This window comes from Triturus cristatus, chromosome 12, assembly GCF_964204655.1.
Source record: "Triturus cristatus chromosome 12, aTriCri1.1, whole genome shotgun sequence".
Taxonomy (NCBI): Eukaryota; Metazoa; Chordata; class Amphibia; order Caudata; family Salamandridae; genus Triturus; species Triturus cristatus.
In genome coordinates, this window is record NC_140595.1 from 340,599,822 (window position 1) to 340,618,296 (window position 18,475).

An 18,475-nucleotide genomic window follows, 5' to 3' on the forward strand; every position below is an offset into this window, starting at 1 on the left:
CTGGCTCTAAAGCAGCTCTGCTGACCTGGTTCTCTGCCTCTAGAGCAGCTCTGCTGACCTGATTCTCTGGCTCTACAACAGCTCTGCTGACCTGGTTCTCTTGCTCTAAAGCAGCTCTGCTGACCTGGTTTCTCTGCCTCTAGAGTAGCTCTGCTGACCTGGTTCTATAGCTCTAAATGAGCTCTGCTGACCTGGTTCTCTGCCTCTAGAGTATCTCTGCTGACCTGGTTCTATAGCTCTAAAGCAGCTCTGCTGACCTGGTTCTCTACCTCTAGAGCAGCTCTGCTGACCTGGTTCTATAGCTCTAAAGCAGCTCTGCTGACCTGGTTCTCTGGCTCTTGAGCAGCTCTGCTGACCTGGTTCTTAGGCTCTATAGCAGCTCTGCTGACCTGGTTCTCTGGCTCTAGAGCAGCTCTGCTGACCTGGTTCTATGGCTCTAAATCAGCTCTGCTGACCTTGTTCTCTACCTCTAGAGTAGCTCTGCTGACCTGGTTCTATAGCTCTAAAGCAGCTCTGATGACCTGGTTCTCTGGCTCAAGAGCAGCTCTGCTGACCTGGTTCTCTGGCTATAAAGCAGCTCTGCTGATCTGGTTCTCTCCCTCTAAAGCAGCTCTGCTGACCTTGTTTCTCTGGCTCTAGAGCAGATCTGCTGACCTGGATCTCTCCCTCTAAAGCAGCTCTGCTGACCTGGTTTCTCTGCCTCTGGAGCAGCTCTGCTCACGTGGTTCTCTGGCTCTAAAGCAGCTCCTCTGCCCTGGTTCTATGGCTCTCAAACAGCTCTGCTGACCTGGTTCTCTGGCTCTAGAGCAGCTCTGCTGACCTGGTTTTATGGCTCTAAAGCAGCTCTGCTGACCTGGTTCTCTCCCTCTAAATCAGCACTGCTGACCTGGTTCTCTGCCTCTAGAGTAGCTCTGCTGACCTGGTTCTCTAGCTCTAAAGCAGCTCTGCTGACCTGGTTCTCTAGCTCTAGAGCAGCTCTGCTGACCTGTTCTCTGGCTCTAGAGCAGCTCTGCTGACCTGGTTCTCTGGCTCTAAAGCAGCTCTGCTGACCTGGTTCTCTCCATCTAAATCAGCTCTGCTGACGTTGTTCTCTACCTCTAGAGCAGCTCTGCTGACCTGGTTCTATAGCTCTAAAGCAGCTCTGCTGACCTGGTTCTCTGGCTCAAGAGCAGCTCTGCTGACCTGGTTCTCTGGCTATAAAGCAGATCTGCTGACCAGGTTCTCTCCCTCTAAAGCAGCTCTGCTGACCTCGTTTCTCTGGCTCTAGAGCAGCTCTGCTGGCCTGGTTCTCTGGCTCTAAAGCAGCTCTGCTGACCTGGTTCTCTGCCTCTAGAGCAGCTCTGCTGACCTGATTCTCTGGCTCTACAACAGCTCTGCTGACCTGGTTCTCTTGCTCTAAAGCAGCTCTGCTGACCTGGTTTCTCTGCCTCTAGAGTAGCTCTGCTGACCTGGTTCTATAGCTCTAAATGAGCTCTGCTGACCTGGTTCTCTGCCTCTAGAGTAGCTCTGCTGACCTGGTTCTATAGCTCTAAAGCAGCTCTGCTGACCTGGTTCTCTCCCTCTAAATCAGCTCTGCTGACCTTGTTCTCTACCTCTAGAGCAGCTCTGCTGACCTGGTTCTATAGCTCTAAAGCAGCTCTGCTGACCTGGTTCTCTGGCTCTTGAGCAGCTCTGCTGACCTGGTTCTTAGGCTCTATAGCAGCTCTGCTGACCTGGTTCCCTGGCTCTAGAGCAGCTCTGCTGACCTGGTTCTATGGCTCTAAATCAGCTCTGCTGACCTTGTTCTCTACCTCTAGAGTAGCTCTGCTGACCTGGTTCTATAGCTCTAAAGCAGCTCTGATGACCTGGTTCTCTGGCTCAAGAGCAGCTCTGCTGACCTGGTTCTCTGGTTATAAAGCAGCTCTGCTAATCTGGTTCTCTCCCTCTAAAGCAGCTCTGCTGACCTCGTTTCTCTGGCTCTTGAGCAGCTCTGCTGGCCTAGTTCTCTGGCTCTAAAGCAGCGCTGCTGACCTGATTCTCTGGCTCTACAACAGCTCTGCTGACCTGGTTCTCTTGCTCTAAAGCAGCTCTGCTGACCTGGTTTCTCTGCCTCTAGAGTAGCTCTGCTGACCTGGTTCTATAGCTCTAAATGAGCTCTGCTGACCTGGTTCTCTGCCTCTAGAGTAGCTCTGCTGACCTGGTTCTATAGCTCTAAAGCAGCTCTGCTGACCTGGTTCTCTCCCTCTAAATCAGCTCTGCTGACCTTGTTCTCTACCTCTAGAGCAGCTCTGCTGACCTGGTTCTATAGCTCTAAAGCAGCTCTGCTGACCTGGTTCTCTGGCTCTTGAGCAGCTCTGCTGACCTGGTTCTTAGGCTCTATAGCAGCTCTGCTGACCTGGTTCCCTGGCTCTAGAGCAGCTCTGCTGACCTGGTTCTATGGCTCTAAATCAGCTCTGCTGACCTTGTTCTCTACCTCTAGAGTAGCTCTGCTGACCTGGTTCTATAGCTCTAAAGCAGCTCTGATGACCTGGTTCTCTGGCTCAAGAGCAGCTCTGCTGACCTGGTTCTCTGGTTATAAAGCAGCTCTGCTAATCTGGTTCTCTCCCTCTAAAGCAGCTCTGCTGACCTCGTTTCTCTGGCTCTTGAGCAGCTCTGCTGGCCTAGTTCTCTGGCTCTAAAGCAGATCTGCTGACCTGGTTCTCTGCCTTTAGAGCAGCTCTGCTGACCTGATTCTCTTGCTCTAAAGCAGCTCTGCTGACCTGGTTCTCTTGCTCTAAAGCAGCTCTGCTGACCCGGTTCTATGGCTCTAAAGCAGTTCTGCTGACCAGGTTCTCTGGCTCTAGAGCAGCTCTGCTGACCTGGTCCCTTGCTCTAAAGCAGCTCTGCTGACCTGGTTCTCTCCCTCTTAAGCAGCTCTGCTGACCTGGTTCTCTCGCTCTAAAGCAGCCCTATTGACCTGGTGTCTGTGGCTCTACAGCAGCTCTGCTGACCTGGTTCTCTGGCTCTAGAGCAGCTCTGCTGACCTGGTTCTTAGGCTCTATAGCAGCTCTGCTGACCTGGTTCTCTGGCTCTAGAGCAGCTCTGCTGACCTGGTTCTATGGCTCTAAAGCAGCTCTGCTGACCTGGTTCTCTGGCTCTAGAGCTGCTCTGCTGACCTGGTTTCTCTGGCTCTAAAGCCGCTCTGCTGACCTGGCTCTCTCCCTCTAAATCAGCTCTGCTGACCTGGTACTCTGCCTCTAGAGCAGCTCTGCTGACCTGGTTCCATAGCTCCAAGGCAGCTCTGCTGACCTGGTTATCTGGCTCTAGAGCAGCTCTGCTGACCTGGTTCTCTGGCTCTAAAGCAGCTCTGCTGACCGGGTTCTCTGCCTGTAAAGCAGCTCTGCTGACCTGGTTTCTCTGGCTCTAGAGCAGCTCTGCTAACCTGGTTCTCTGGCTCTATATCAGCTCTGATGACCTGGTTCTCTGCCTCTAGAGCAGCTCTGCTGACCTGGTTTTCTGGCTCTAAAGCAGCTCTGCTGACCTGGTTCTATGGCTCTAAAGCAGCTCTGCTGATCTGGTTCTCTGGCTCTAGAGCAGCTCTGCTGACCTGGTTCTCTCCCTCTAAATCAGCTCTGCTGACCTGGTTCTCTGCCTCTAGAGTAGCTCTGCTGACCTGGTTCTATAGCTCTAAAGCAGCTCTGCTGACCTGGTTCTCTGGCTCTAGAGCAGCTCTGCTTACCTGGTTCTCTGGCTCTAGAGCAGCTCTGCTGACCGGGTTCTCTGGCTCTAAAGCAGCTCTGCTGACCTGGTTCTCTCCCTCTAAATCATCTCTGCTGACCTGGTTCTCTGGCTCTAAAGCAGCTCTGCTGACCTGGTTCTCTCCATCTAAATCAGCTCTGCTGACCTTGTTCTCTACCTCTAGAGCAGCTGTGCTGACCTGGTTCTATAGCTCTAAAGCAGCTCTGCTGACCTGGTTCACTGGCTCAAGAGCAGCTCTGCTGACCTGGTTCTCTGGCTATAAAGCAGCTCTGCTGACCTGGTTCTCTCCCTCTAAAGCAGCTCTGCTGACCTTGTTTCTCTGGCTCTTGAGCAGATCTGCTGACCTGGTTCTCTCCCTCTAAAGCAGCTCTGCTGTTCTGGTTTCTCTGCCTCTAGAGCAGCTCTGTTGACCAGGTTCTCTGGCTCTAAAGCAGCTCTGCTGACCTGGTTCTATGGCTCTCAAGCGGCTCTGCTGACCTGATTCTCTGGCTCTAGAGCAGCTCTGCTGTCCTGGTTTTATGGCTCTAAAGCAGCTCTGCTGACCTGGTTCTCTGTCTCTAGAGCATCTCTGCTGACCTGGTTCTCTCCCTCTAAATCAGCTCTGCTGACCTGGTTCTCTGCCTCTAGAGTAGCTCTGCTGACCTGGTTCTATAGCTCTAAAGCAGCTCTGCTGACCTGGTTCTCTGGCTCTAGAGCAGCTCTGCTGACGTGTTCTCTGGCTCTAGAGCAGCTCTGCTGACCTGGTTCTCTGGCTCTAAAGCAGCTCTGCTGACCTGGTTCTCTCCATCTAAATCAGCTCTGCTGACCTTGTTCTCTACCTCTAGAGCAGCTCTGCTGACCTGGTTCTATAGCTCTAAAGCAGCTTTGCTGACCTGGTTCTCTGGCTCAAGAGCAGCTCTGCTGACCTGGTTCTCTGGCTATAAAGCAGCTCTGCTGACCTGGTTCTCTCCCTCTAAAGCAGCTCTGCTGACCTCGTTTCTCTGGCTCTAGAGCAGCTCTGCTGACCTGGTTCTCTGGCTCCAAAGTATCTCTGCTGACCTAGTTCTCAACCTCTAGAGCAGCTCTGCTGACCTGGTTCTCTGGCTCTAAAGCAGCGCTGCTGACCTGGTTCTATGGCTCTAAAGCAGCTCTGCTGACCTGGTTCTCTGGCTCTAGAGCTGCTCTGCTAACCTGGTTTCTTTGGCTCTAAAGCCGCTCTGCTGACCTAGTTCTCTCCCTCTAAATCAGCTCTGCTGACCTGGTTCTCTGCCTCTAGAGCAGCTCTGCTGACCTGGTTCTCTGGCTCTAGAGCATCTCTGCTGACCTGGTTCTCTCCCTCTAAATCAGCTCTGCTGACCTGGTTCTCTGCCTCTAGAGTAGCTCTGCTGACCTGGTTCTATAGCTCTAAAGCAGCTCTGCTGACCTGGTTCTCTGGCTCTAGAGCAGCTCTGCTGACGTGTTCTCTGGCTCTAGAGCAGCTCTGCTGACCTGGTTCTCTGGCTCTAAAGCAGCTCTGCTGACCTGGTTCTCTCCATCTAAATCAGCTCTGCTGACCTTGTTCTCTGCCTCTAGAGCAGCTCTGCTGACCTGGTTCCATCGCTCCAAGGCAGCTCTGCTGACCTGGTTATCTGGCTCTAGAGCCGCTCTGCTGACCTGGTTCTATGGCTCTAAAGCAGCTCTGCTGACCGGGTTCTCTGCCTCTAAAGCACCTCTGCTGACCTGGTTATCTGGCTCCAGAGCCGCTCTGCTGACCTGGTTCTCTGGCTCTAAAGCAGCTCTGCTGACCTGGTTCTCTCCCCCTAAAGCAGCTCTGCTGACCTCGTTTCTCTGGCTCTAGAACAGCTCTGCTGACCTGGTTCTCTGGCTCCAAAGTATCTCTGCTGACCTAGTTCTCAGCCTCTAGCTCTAGAGCTGCTCTGCTAACCTGGTTTCTCTGGCTCTAAAGCCGCTCTGCTGACCTAGTTCTCTCCCTCTAAATCAGCTCTGCTGACCTGGTTCTCTGCCTCTAGAGCAGCTCTGCTGACCTGGTTCCATCGCTCCAAGGCAGCTCTGCTGACCTGGTTATCTGGCTCTAGAGCCTCTCTGCTGACCTGGTTCTATGGCTCTAAAGCAGCTCTGCTGACCGGGTTCTCTCCCTCTAAATCAGTTCTGCTGACCTGGTTCTCTGCCTCTAGAGTAGCTCTGCTGACCTGGTTCTCTGGCTCTAGAGCAGCTCTGCTGACCTGGTTCTCTGGCTCTAAAGCAGCTCTGCTGACCTGGTTCTCTCCCTCTAAATCAGCTCTGCTGACCTGGTTCTCGACCTCTAGAGCAGCTTTGCTGACCTGGTTCTATAGCAGCTCTGCTGACCTGGTTCTCTGGCTCAAGAGCAGCTCTGCTGACCTGGTTCTCTGGCTATAAACCAGCTCTGCTGACCTGGTTCTCTCCCTCTAAAGCAGCTCTGCTGACCTTGTTTCTCTGGCTCTAGAGCAGATCTGCTGGCCTGGTTCTCTCCCTCTAAAGCAGCTCTGCTGACCTGGTTTCTCTGCCTCTGGAGCAGCTCTGCTGACCTGGTTCTCTGGCTCTAAAGCAGCTCTTCTGACCTGGTTCTATGGCTCTCAAGCAGCTCTGCTGACCTGGTTCTCTGGCTCTAGAGCAGCTCTGCTGACCTGGTTTTATGGCTCTAAAGCCGCTCTGCTGACCTGGTTCTCTCCCTCTAAATCAGCTCTGCTGACCTGGTTCTCTGCCTCTAGAGTAGCTCTGCTGACCAGGTTCTCTAGCTCTAAAACAGCTCTGCTGACCTGGTTCTCTGGCTCTAGAGCAGCTCTGCTGACCTGTTCTCTGGCTCTAGAGCAGCTCTGCTGACCTGGTTCTCTGGCTCTAAAGCAGCTCGGCTGATCTGGTTCTCTCCATCTAAATCAGCTCTGCTGACCTTGTTCTCTACCTCTAGAGGGGCTCTGCTGACCTGGTTCTATAGCTCTAAAGCAGCTCTGATGACCTGGTTCTCTGGCTCAAGAGCAGCTCTGCTGACCTGGTTCTCTGGCTATAAAGCAGCTCTGCTGACCCGGTTCTCTCCCTCTAAAGCAGCTCTGCTGACCTCATTTCTCTGGCTCTAGAGCAGCTCTGCTGGCCTGGTTCTCTGGCTCTAAAGCAGCTCTGCTGACCTGGTTCTCTGCCTCTAGAGCAGCTCTGCTGACCTGATTCTCTGGCTCTACAACAGCTCTGCTGACCTGGTTCTCTTGCTCTAAAGCAGCTCTGGGGACCCGGTTCTATGGCTCTAAAGCAGTTCTGCTGACCTGGTTCTCTGGCTCTAGAGCAGCTCTGCTGACCTGGTCCCTTGGCTCTAAAGCAGCTCTGCTGACCTGGTTCTCTCCCTCTTAAGCAGCTCTTCTGACCTGGTTCTCTCGCTCTAAAGCAGCCCTACTGACCTGGTTTCTGTGGCTCTACAGCAGCTCTGCTGACCTGGTTCTCTGGCTCTTGAGCAGCTCTGCTGACCTGGTTCTTAGGCTCTATAGCAGCTCTGCTGACCTGGTTCTCTGGCTCAAGAGCAGCTCTGCTGACCTGGTTCTATGGCTCTAAATCAGCTCTGCTGACCTTGTTCTCTACCTCTAGAGTAGCTCTGCTGACCTGGTTCTATAGCTCTAAAGCAGCTCTGATGACCTGGTTCTCTGGCTCAAGAGCAGCTCTGCTGACCTGGTTCTCTGGCTATAAAGCAGCTCTGCTGATCTGGTTTTCTCCCTCTAAAGCAGCTCAGCTGACCTCGTTTCTCTGGCTCTAGAGCAGCTCTGCTGGCCTAGTTCTCTGGCTCTAAAGCAGCTCTGCTGACCTGGTTCTCTGCCTCTAGAGCAGCTCTGCTGACCTGATTCTCTGGCTCTACAACAGCTCTGCTGACCTGGTTCTCTTGCTCTAAAGCAGCTCTGGTGACCCGGTTCTATGGCTCTAAAGCAGTTCTGCTGACCTGGTTCTCTGGCTCTAGAGCAGCTCTGCTGACCTGGTCCCTTGGCTCTAAAGCAGCTCTGCTGACCTGGTTCTTTCCCTCTTAAGCAGCTCTTCTGACCTGGTTCTCTCGCTCTAAAGCAGCCCTACTGACCTGGTTTCTGTGGCTCTACAGCAGCTCTGCTGACCTGGTTCTCTGGCTCTTGAGCAGCTCTGCTGACCTGGTTCTTAGGCTCTATAGCAGCTCTGCTGACCTGGTTCTCTGGCTCAAGAGCAGCTCTGCTGACCTGGTTCTATGGCTCTAAATCAGCTCTGCTGACCTTGTTCTCTACCTCTAGAGTAGCTCTGCTGACCTGGTTCTATAGCTCTAAAGCAGCTCTGATGACCTGGTTCTCTGGCTCAAGAGCAGCTCGGCTGACCTGGTTCTCTGGCTATAAAGCAGCTCTGCTGATCTGGTTTTCTACCTCTAAAGCAGCTCAGCTGACCTCGTTTCTCTGGCTCTAGAGCAGCTCTGCTGGCCTAGTTCTCTGGCTCTAAAGCAGCTCTGCTGACCTGGTTCTCTGCCTTTAGAGCAGCTCTGCTGACCTGATTCTCTTGCTCTAAAGCAGCTCTGCTGACCTGGTTCTCTGGCTCTAGAGCATCTCTGCTGACCTGGTTCTCTCCCTCTAAATCAGCTCTGCTGACCTGGTTCTCTGCCTCTAGAGTAGCTCTGCTGACCTGGTTCTATAGCTCTAAAGCAGCTCTGCTGACCTGGTTCTCTGGCTCTAGAGCAGCTCTGCTGACGTGTTCTCTGGCTCTAGAGCAGCTCTGCTGACCTGGTTCTCTGGCTCTAAAGCAGCTCTGCTGACCTGGTTCTCTCCATCTAAATCAGCTCTGCTGACCTTGTTCTCTGCCTCTAGAGCAGCTCTGCTGACCTGGTTCCATCGCTCCAAGGCAGCTCTGCTGACCTGGTTATCTGGCTCTAGAGCCGCTCTGCTGACCTGGTTCTATGGCTCTAAAGCAGCTCTGCTGACCGGGTTCTCTGCCTCTAAAGCACCTCTGCTGACCTGGTTATCTGGCTCCAGAGCCGCTCTGCTGACCTGGTTCTCTGGCTCTAAAGCAGCTCTGCTGACCTGGTTCTCTCCCCCTAAAGCAGCTCTGCTGACCTCGTTTCTCTGGCTCTAGAACAGCTCTGCTGACCTGGTTCTCTGGCTCCAAAGTATCTCTGCTGACCTAGTTCTCAGCCTCTAGCTCTAGAGCTGCTCTGCTAACCTGGTTTCTCTGGCTCTAAAGCCGCTCTGCTGACCTAGTTCTCTCCCTCTAAATCAGCTCTGCTGACCTGGTTCTCTGCCTCTAGAGCAGCTCTGCTGACCTGGTTCCATCGCTCCAAGGCAGCTCTGCTGACCTTTTTATCTGGCTCTAGAGCAGCTCTGCTGACCTGGTTCTATGGTTCTAAAGCAGCTCTGCTGACCGGGTTCTCTGCCTCTAAAGCACCTCTGCTGACCTGGTTTCTCTGGCTCTAGAGCATCTCTGCTGACCTGGTTCTCTGGCTCTAAAGCAGCTCTGCTGACCTGGTTCTCTGCCTCTAGAGCAGCGCTGCTGACCTGGTTTTCTGGCTCTAAAGCAGCTCTGCTGACCTGGTTCTATGGCTCTAAAGCAGCTCTGCTGACCTGGTTTTCTGGCTCTAGAGCAGCTCTGCTGACCTGGTTCTCTCAATCTAAATCAGCTCTGCTGACCTGGTTCTCTGCCTCTAGAGTAGCTCTGCTGACCTGGTTCTATAGCTCTAAAGCAGCTCTGCTGACCTCGTTCTCTGGCTCTAGAAGAGCTCTGCTGACCTGGTTCTCTGGCTCTAGAGCAGCTCTGCTGACCTGGTTCTCTGGCTCTAAAGCAGCTCTGCTGACCTGGTTCTCTCCCTCTAAATCAGCTCTGCTGACCTTGTTCTCTACCTCTAGAGCAGCTCTGCTGACCTGGTTCTATAGCTCTAAAGCAGCTCTGCTGACCTGGTTCTCTGGCTCAAGAGCAGCTCTGCTGACCTGGTTCTCTGGCTATAAAGCAGCTCTGCTGACCTGGTTCTCTCCCTCTAAAGCAGCTCTGCTGACCTTGTTTCTCTGGCTCTAGAGCAGATCTGCTGACCTGGATCTCTCCCTCTAAAGCAGCTCTGCTGACCTGGTTTCTCTGCCTCTGGAGCAGCTCTGCTCACGTGGTTCTCTGGCTCTAAAGCAGCTCTTCTGACCTGGTTCTATGGCTCTCAAACAGCTCTGCTGACCTGGTTCTCTGGCTCTAGAGCAGCTCTGCTGACCTGGTTTTATGGCTCTAAAGCAGCTCTGCTGACCTGGTTCTCTCCCTCTAAATCAGCACTGCTGACCTGGTTCTCTGCCTCTAGAGTAGCTCTGCTGACCTGGTTCTCTAGCTATAAAGCAGCTCTGCTGACCTAGTTCTCTAGCTCTAGAGCAGCTCTGCTGACCTGTTCTCTGGCTCTAGAGCAGCTCTGCTGACCTGGTTCTCTGGCTCTAAAGCAGCTCTGCTGACCTGGTTCTCTCCATCTGAATCAGCTCTGCTGACGTTGTTCTCTACCTCTAGAGCAGCTCTGCTGACCTGGTTCTATAGCTCTAAAGCAGCTCTGCTGACCTGGTTCTCTGGCTCAAGAGAAGCTCTGCTGACCTGGTTCTCTGGCTATAAAGCAGCTCTGCTGACCAGGTTCTCTCCCTCTAAAGCAGCTCTGCTGACCTCGTTTCTCTGGCTCTAGAGCAGCTCTGCTGGCCTGGTTCTCTGCCTCTAAAGAAGCTCTGCTGACCTGGTTCTCTGCCTCTAGAGCAGCTCTGCTGACCTGATTCTCTGGCTCTAGAGCAGCTCTGCTGACCTGGTTTTATGGCTCTAAAGCAGCTCTGCTGACCTGGTTCTCTGGCTCTAGAGCAGCTCTGTTGACCTGGTTCTCTCCCTCTAAATTAGCTCTGCTGACCTGGTTCTCTGCCTCTAGAGTAGCTCTGCTGACCTGGTTTTATAGCTCTAAAGCAGCCCTGCTGACCTGGTTCTCTCCCTTTAAATCAGCTCTGCTGACCTTGTTCTCTACCTCTAGAGCAGCTCTGCTGACCTGGTTCTATAGCTCTAAAGCAGATCTGCTGACCTGGTTCTCTGGCTCAAGAGCAGCTCTGCTGACCTGGTTCTCTGGCTATAAAGCAGCTCTGCTGACCTGGTTCTCTCCCTCTAAAACAGCTCTGCTGACCTTGTTTCTCTGGCTCTAGAGCAGATCTGCTGACCTGGATCTCTCCCTCTAAAGCAGCTCTGCTGACCTGGTTTCTCTGCCTTTGGATCAGCTCTGCTGGCCTGTTTCTCTGGCTCTAAAGCAGCTCTTCTGACCTGGTTCTATGGCTCTCAAGCAGCTCTGCTGACCTGGTTCTCTTGCTCTAGAGCAGCTCTCCTGACCTGGTGTTATGGCTCTAAAGCAGCTCTGCTGACATGGTTCTCTCCCTCTAAATCAGCTCTGCTGACCTGGTTCTCTGCCTCTAGAGTAGCTCTGCTGACCTGGTTCTCTAGCTCTAAAGCAGCTCTGCTGACCTGGTTCTCTAGCTCTAGAGCAGCTCTGCTGACCTGTTCTCTGGCTCTAGAGCAGCTCTGCTGACCTGGTTCTCTGGCTCTAAAGCAGCTCTGCTGACCTGGTTCTCTAGCTCTAGAGCAGCTCTGCTGACCTGTTCTCTGGATCTAGAGCAACTCTGCTGACCTTGTTCTCTACCTCTAGAGCAGCTCTGCTGACCTGGTTCTATAGCTCTAAAGCAAATCTGCTGACCTGCTTCTCTGGCTCAAGAGCAGCTCTGCTGACCTGGTTCTCTGGCTATAAAGCAGCTCTGCTGACTAGGTTCTCTCCCTCTAAAGCAGCTCTGCTGACCTCGTTTCTCTGGCTCTAGAGCAGCTCTGCTGGCCTGGTTCTCTGGCTCTAAAGCAGCTCTGCTGACCTGGTTCTCTGCCTCTAGAGCAGCTCTGCTGACCTGATTCTCTGGCTCTACAACAGCTCTGCTGGCTTGGTTCTCTGGCTCTAGAGCAGCTCTGCTGACCTGGTTCTTAGGCTCTATAGCAGCTCTGCTGACCTGGTTCTCTGGCTCTAGAGCGGCTCTGCTGACCTGGTTCTATGGCTCTAAAGCAGCTCTGCTGACCTGGTTCTCTGGCTATAGAGCTGCTCTGCTGACCTGGTTTCTCTGGCTCTAAAGCCGCTCTGCTGACCTGGTTCTCTACCTCTAAATCAGCTCTGCTGACCTGGTTCTCTGCCTCTAGAGCAGCTCTGCTGACCTGGTTCCATAGCTCCAAGGCAGCTCTGCTGACCTGGTTCTCTGGCTCTAGAGCAATTCTGCTGACCTGGTTCTCTGGCTCTAAAGCAGCTCTGCTGACCGGGTTCTCTGCCTGTAAAGCAGCTCTGCTGACCTGGTTTCTCTGGCTTTAGAGCAGCTCTGCTGACCTGGTTCTCTGGCTCTAAAGCAGCTCTGCTGACCTGGTTCTCTGCCTCTAGAGCAGCTCTGCTGACCTGGTTCTGACCTGGTTCTCTGCCTCATGCCAGCTCTGCTGACCTGGTTTTCTGGCTCTAAAGCAGCTCTGCTGACCTGGTTCTCTGGCTCTAAAGCAGCTCTGCTGACCTGGTTCTCTGCCTCTAGGGCAGCTCTGCTGACCTGGTTCTCTCCCTCCAAATCAGCTCTGCTGACCTGGTTCTCTGCCTCTAGAGTAGCTCTGCTGACCTGGTTCTATAGCTCTAAAGCAGCTCTGCTGACCTGGTCCTCTGGCTCTAGAGCAGCTCTGCTGACCTGGTTCTCTGGCTCTAGAGCAGCTTTGCTGACCTGGTTCTCTGGCTCTAAAGCAGCTCTGCTGACCTGGTTCTCTCCCTCTAAATCATCTCTGCTGACCTTGTTCTCTAACTCTAGAGCAGCTCTGCTGACCTGGTTCTATAGCTCTAAAGCAGCTCTGCTGACCTGGTTCTCTGGCTCAAGAGCAGCTCTGCTGACCCGGTTCTCTGGCTATAAAGCAGCTCTGCTGACCTTGTTTCTCTGGCTCTTGAGCAGATCTGCTGGCCTGGTTCTCTGGCTCTAAAGCAGCTCTGCTGACCTGGTTCTCTGCCTCTAGAGCAGCTCTGCTGACCTGATTCTCTGGCTCTACAACAGCTCTGCTGGCTTGGTTCTCTGGCTCTAGAGCAGCTCTGCTGACCTGGTTCTTAGGCTCTATAGCAGCTCTGCTGACCTGGTTCTCTGGCTCTAGAGCGGCTCTGCTGACATGGTTCTATGGCTCTAAAGCAGCTCTGCTGACCTGGTTCTCTGGCTATAGAGCTGCTCTGCTGACCTGGTTTCTCTGGCTCTAAAGCCGCTCTGCTGACCTGGTTCTCTACCTCTAAATCAGCTCTGCTGACCTGGTTCTCTGCCTCTAGAGCAGCTCTGCTGACCTGGTTCTCTGGCTGTAAAGCAGGTCTGCTGACCTGGTTCTATGGCTCTCAAGCAGCTCTGCTGACCTGATTCTCTGGCTCTAGAGCAGCTCTGCTGATCTGGTTTTATGGCTCTAAAGCAGCTCTGCTGACCTGGTTCTCTGGCTCTAGAGCAGCTCTGCTGACCTGGTTCTCTCCCTCTAAATTAGCTCTGCTGACCTGGTTCTCTGCCTCTAGAGTAGCTCTGCTGACCTGGTTCTCTCCCTTTAAATCAGCTCTGCTGACCCTGTTCTCTACCTCTAGAGCAGCTCTGCTGACCTGGTTCTATAGCTCTAAAGCAGATCTGCTGACCTGGTTCTCTGGCTCAAGAGCAGCTCTGCTGACCTGGTTCTCTGGCTATAAAGCAGCTCTGCTGACCTGGTTCTCTCCCTCTAAAGCAGCTCTGCTGACCTCGTTTCTCTGGCTCTAGAGCAGCTCTGCTGACCTGGTTCTCTGGCTATAATGCAGCTCTGCTGACCTGGTGCTCTCCCTCTAAAGCAGCTCTGCTGACCTCGTTTCTCTGGCTCTAGAGTCGCTCTGCTGACCTGGTTCTCTGGCTCTAAAGCAGCTCTGCTGACCTGGTTCTCTGGCTCTAGAGCAGCTCTGCTGACCTGGTTCTCTGGCTCTAGAGCAGCTCTGCTGACCTGGTTCTCTGGCACTAAAGCAGCTCTGCTGACCTGGTTCTCTCCCTCTAAATCATCTCTGCTGACCTTGTTCTCTACCTCTAGAGCAGCTCTGCTGACCTGGTTCTATAGCTCTAAAGCAGCTCTGCTGACCTGGTTCTCAGGCTCAAGAGCAGCTCTGCTGACCTGGTTCTCTGGCTATAAAGCAGCTCTGATGACCTGGTTCTCTCCCTCTAAAGCAGCTCTGCTGACCTTGTTTCTCTGGCTCTTGAGCAGATCTGCTGACCTGGTTCTCTCCCTCTAAAGCAGCTCTGCTGTTCTGGTTTCTCTGGCTCTAAAGCAGCTCTGCTGACCTGGTACTATGGCTCTCTAGCAGCTCTGCTGACCTGATTCTCTGGCTCTAGAGCAGCTCTGCTGACCTGGTTTTATGGCTCTAAAGCAGCTCTACTGACCTGATTCTCTGGCTGTAGAGCAGCTCTGCTGACCTGGTTCTCTCCCTCTAAATCAGCTCTGCTGACCTGGTTCTCTGCCTCTAGAGTAGCTCTGCTGACCTGGTTCTATAGCTCTAAAGCAGCTCTGCTAACCTGGTTATCTCCCTCTAAATCAGCTCTGCTGACCTTGTTGTCTACCTCTAGAGCAGCTCTGCTGACCTGGTTCTATAGCTCTAAAGCAGCTCTGCTGACCTGGTTCTCTGGCTCAAGAGCAGCTCTGCTGACCTGGTTCTCTGGCTATAAAGCAGCTCTGCTGATCTGGTTCTCTCCCTCTAAAGCAGCTCTGCTGACCTCGTTTCTCTGGCTCTAGAGCAGCTCTGCTGACCTGGTTCTCTGGCTCTAAAGCAGCTCTGCTGACCTGGTTCTCTGCCTCTAGAGCAGCTCTGCTGACCTGGTTCTCTGGCTCTAAAGCAGCTCTGCTGACCTGGTTCTATGGCTCTAAAGCAGCTTTGCTGACCTGGTTCTCTGGCTCTAGAGCAGCTCTGCTGACCTGGTTCTCTGGCTCTTAAGCAGCTCTGCTGACCTGGTTCTCTCCCTCTAAAGAGCTCTGCTGACCTGGTTCTCTGGCTCTAAAGCAGTTCTGCTGACCTGGTTCTCTGCCTCTAGAGCAGCTCTGCTGACCTGGTTCTCTGGCTCTAAAGCAGCTCTGCTGACCTGGTTCTCTCCCTCTAAAGAGCTCTGCTGACCTGGTTCTCTGGCTCTAAAGCAGCTCTGCTGACCTGGTTCTCTGCCTCTAGAGCAGCTCTGCTGACCTGGTTCTCTGGCTCTAAAGCAGCTCTGCTGACCTGGTTCTATGGCTCTAAAGCAGCTTTGCTGACCTGGTTTCTCTGGCTCTACAGCAGCTCTGCTGACCTGGTTCTCGGCCTCTAGAGCAGCTCTGCTGACCTGGGTCTCTGTCTCTAGAGCAGCTCTGCTGACCTGGGTCTCTGGTTCTAGAGCAGCTCTGCTGACCTGCTTCTTAGGCTCTAGAGCAGCTCTGCTGACCTGGTTCTCTGGCTCAACAACGGCTCTGCTGACCTGGTTTCTCTGGCTCTACAGCAGCTCTGCTGACCTGGTTCTCTGCACTCACAATGCACGCACCCGACTTTGCGAAAATATATTTAAAAATAATATAAGTTTGTTATAAGTACAAATATATTATTTTTATGAATATCTTAGATAATCTATTGCCCTAATATGTATATTAAAGACACATAGATATCATTTTAGAACATAATTTTTTTTTACGGGAGTCGTGCACCCAGCGCGCCCCAGCACGTATATGATGTCACGCGGGACCCACCACCGCGCAAGCATCTCGTACCGTAATGGGCATGTGTCGCAAATGCGCCAGAACAGGGGTCGCGGACTGGTCGCATACCAATCACGCACATCACATAATATTAAATGTATATGATGTAACTGAAAAACACGCAGCCGTCGCACACCGTACGCGGATCCTTCACGACCTTTCTAAAATAGCAACTAGAATCCGCTCACCCACCGTTATGTGTACACTTTGAGTGCGCGACTCGGAAAAAAAGTTGGAATTTGTTTTTTAAAACAAAATAATATAAATATATTAAAATAAAAAATGAAAACAAACGAATCAATATTTCAGTGTGAATGTTTTTTTCTTTTTTTTTTGCAATTTTCAGAAAAATATATAATGTTATTTAATGAATAAAATATTTATAAATAAACAGTTAAAAAACTGTAGAAAATCAGTACAAAAAAATAGGTATAACTAATATCACCCTTAAAAATTAACATTTCACAATCCTTTCAAATTCACTGAAAAAAACCATAGGTTTCAGAGACGTTATAGTTAGAAATTAGCATTTAAAAAAGCTTTGAAATTCACTGAAAAAACCATAGGTTTCAGAGACGTTATAGTTAGAAATTAGCATTTAAAAAACCTTAGAAATTCACAGAAAAAACCATAGGTTTCAGGGGTGTTATAGTTAGCTGCCCCTTTCACTCATACAAAACCATAGAAATTCCTCAGTTATAGTTAGTTCTGCTAACTATAACTCGTGCGCCTGCAATGCACTGCTGATGATGTCACATATTGCATCATTCATGACATGGTCAGTGACATCACTTATGACATCTCAAATGACATCACTGATGACATCACTGATGACATCATCCACGTGACAATCTGATACACCTCCTCATACACTAGTATAACCTTTCATCACTCACTGTAAAATACAGATTGCCATATTTGAAACCATTGACACACCAATACCAGTTACTACATACCCACTCACTGATTCCTAAGTCTACACACACAACTACCCATTCAACAACAGAATCATTTATACATGCAGTCGCTAATTAATAGAACACTATCAAATGCACTTATACACATATATAGACATTGACATATAAGCAGTCATCTTAGTTGTTTATGCAGTCATCCTACTCACTCATGAAAAAAATTAATCACACTTACATTTACTCACTTACACAATTATCCAACAACACCTCATTTATTCAAACACATAGTAACTCATAGTTAATATGTTAAAAAAACACCTTTACAATTATACACTCATTCATATAGTTACTCTCACAATCACTGACTCTTACACATAATTATTTATATACACCAACTCTCACATACAATGCCTTTTATTTTTTTACTTTGTTGAAGATGTACAACTAAAACATATATTCGTTCACCAACACACAATTAAATACACTCAGTTACCCAAACAACTGTTTCCACATGCACTCTTAAACCTATACACATAGTCAATCAACCATTCACACATCTATGCATAGAGTTACACACACCCCATCCAACCACACACGCACTCAGTGTCCCAAACAAATGCTCACCCAACTAATCAATAACTAATATACACCCTCATGTAGTTAGTGACCAACTGATGCAGCATGTTATACAACAACAGAGACAGTGATGCACACATTCACATAGTTTAGTTACTAATCCATGTATGAAGTGAGACACTTTTAATTACTCACTTAAACAGACAGTCAGACAGCTACTAAATCCTCCATCCAGACAGTTATATATCCACTCAATCTTCAATACAGATTGGTATATATATAATACATATTTAAATTCCAAACTAAACCACATTCACTGGATGATGTCATCAAAAATGATCTGTATTTATGTGGTGATTGTTCTGGGATGTGCCTTGAATCTGGTAAACTGTTTAATTTTGATCATTTGATTGAGAGCTGGGGGAAGCAGGGTATATGTCCCTTATTCAAGAGCACTGCCCCAATTCAACAGAGAAGATAGTGAGTGTATTCCATGCAACCGCCAGTAACCAATACACCCAGAGCAGTAAAAAATACATGTTTTGCATAATTAACAAAATTTATTTATCAATTATACAAATATTATTAATTAAAAAACAAATTAAAACACATCAAATGTAATTAACTTCCCAGCTTTTACACCTATAATACATTGAAAATCATTGATGAATGAATCATTCTTCAGTACAACTAACAGAATCCTCTGGTCCTTTACAGTGCACATCATTGAAAGTGATCTCTTTCTTTCTAATTCTCTGCATCTATCAAATATGGTGACCCAATATCAGAACACTATTAACACTACTAAAATGTTGGCGGTGCCATTTCTCTCACCCTGAATAATCATTAAATGGTTCTACAGGCCAGAAGCTTGACGACTATCATATCAGGTTTCACATGCTTCTCAGTGACATCAACATATAAGTCAATCTAAAGGACGGCACAGGAATCGTGCGAGTACAGCTTGTCTGATTCACACATAATAGGGAATACAGAAGGGTTAGTTAAGCATGTATCCAAGTAAGTATGATATTGTGCTAGTCGAATCAATGAACATATGCATTGTCTTTTGAATCATAATACACAATGTAATTTTCACCCTTCCCCAAACATATTTACTATCATTTTGCACAGAGCAGCAAGCAAAGTTGTTGTGCTGCTTTGCATGAAACTGAGAGAGTATAAATGTGCTATATCTACTATAGCATAGTGTAGCACCTGTTTGACTGATGGGATTTCTTCATCCTATGCCCAACTTAATAGACTGAGCTAGTCTTCAAAGTAGCTATGTTTCACCTGGATTACAGCATAGGTGTTTTATTTTCGACCCCCAGGCATGTTTTTCCAGAAATCCGAAAAAGTCTAGACTTCTATCACCTGTAGAAAATTGGCATCCTTCCTATCAATGTACAGTGCAGGAATGGAACATCCTCAGAGAGAGCTTTGGCATTAAAGTTGACTTTTGAAATTCAGGAACGAGGAAAAGATTCAACCTTTTCTGATGTACACTAAAATAACTTTTGCTGCTGACATCTGCCATAATGCAAATACTCTGCAAA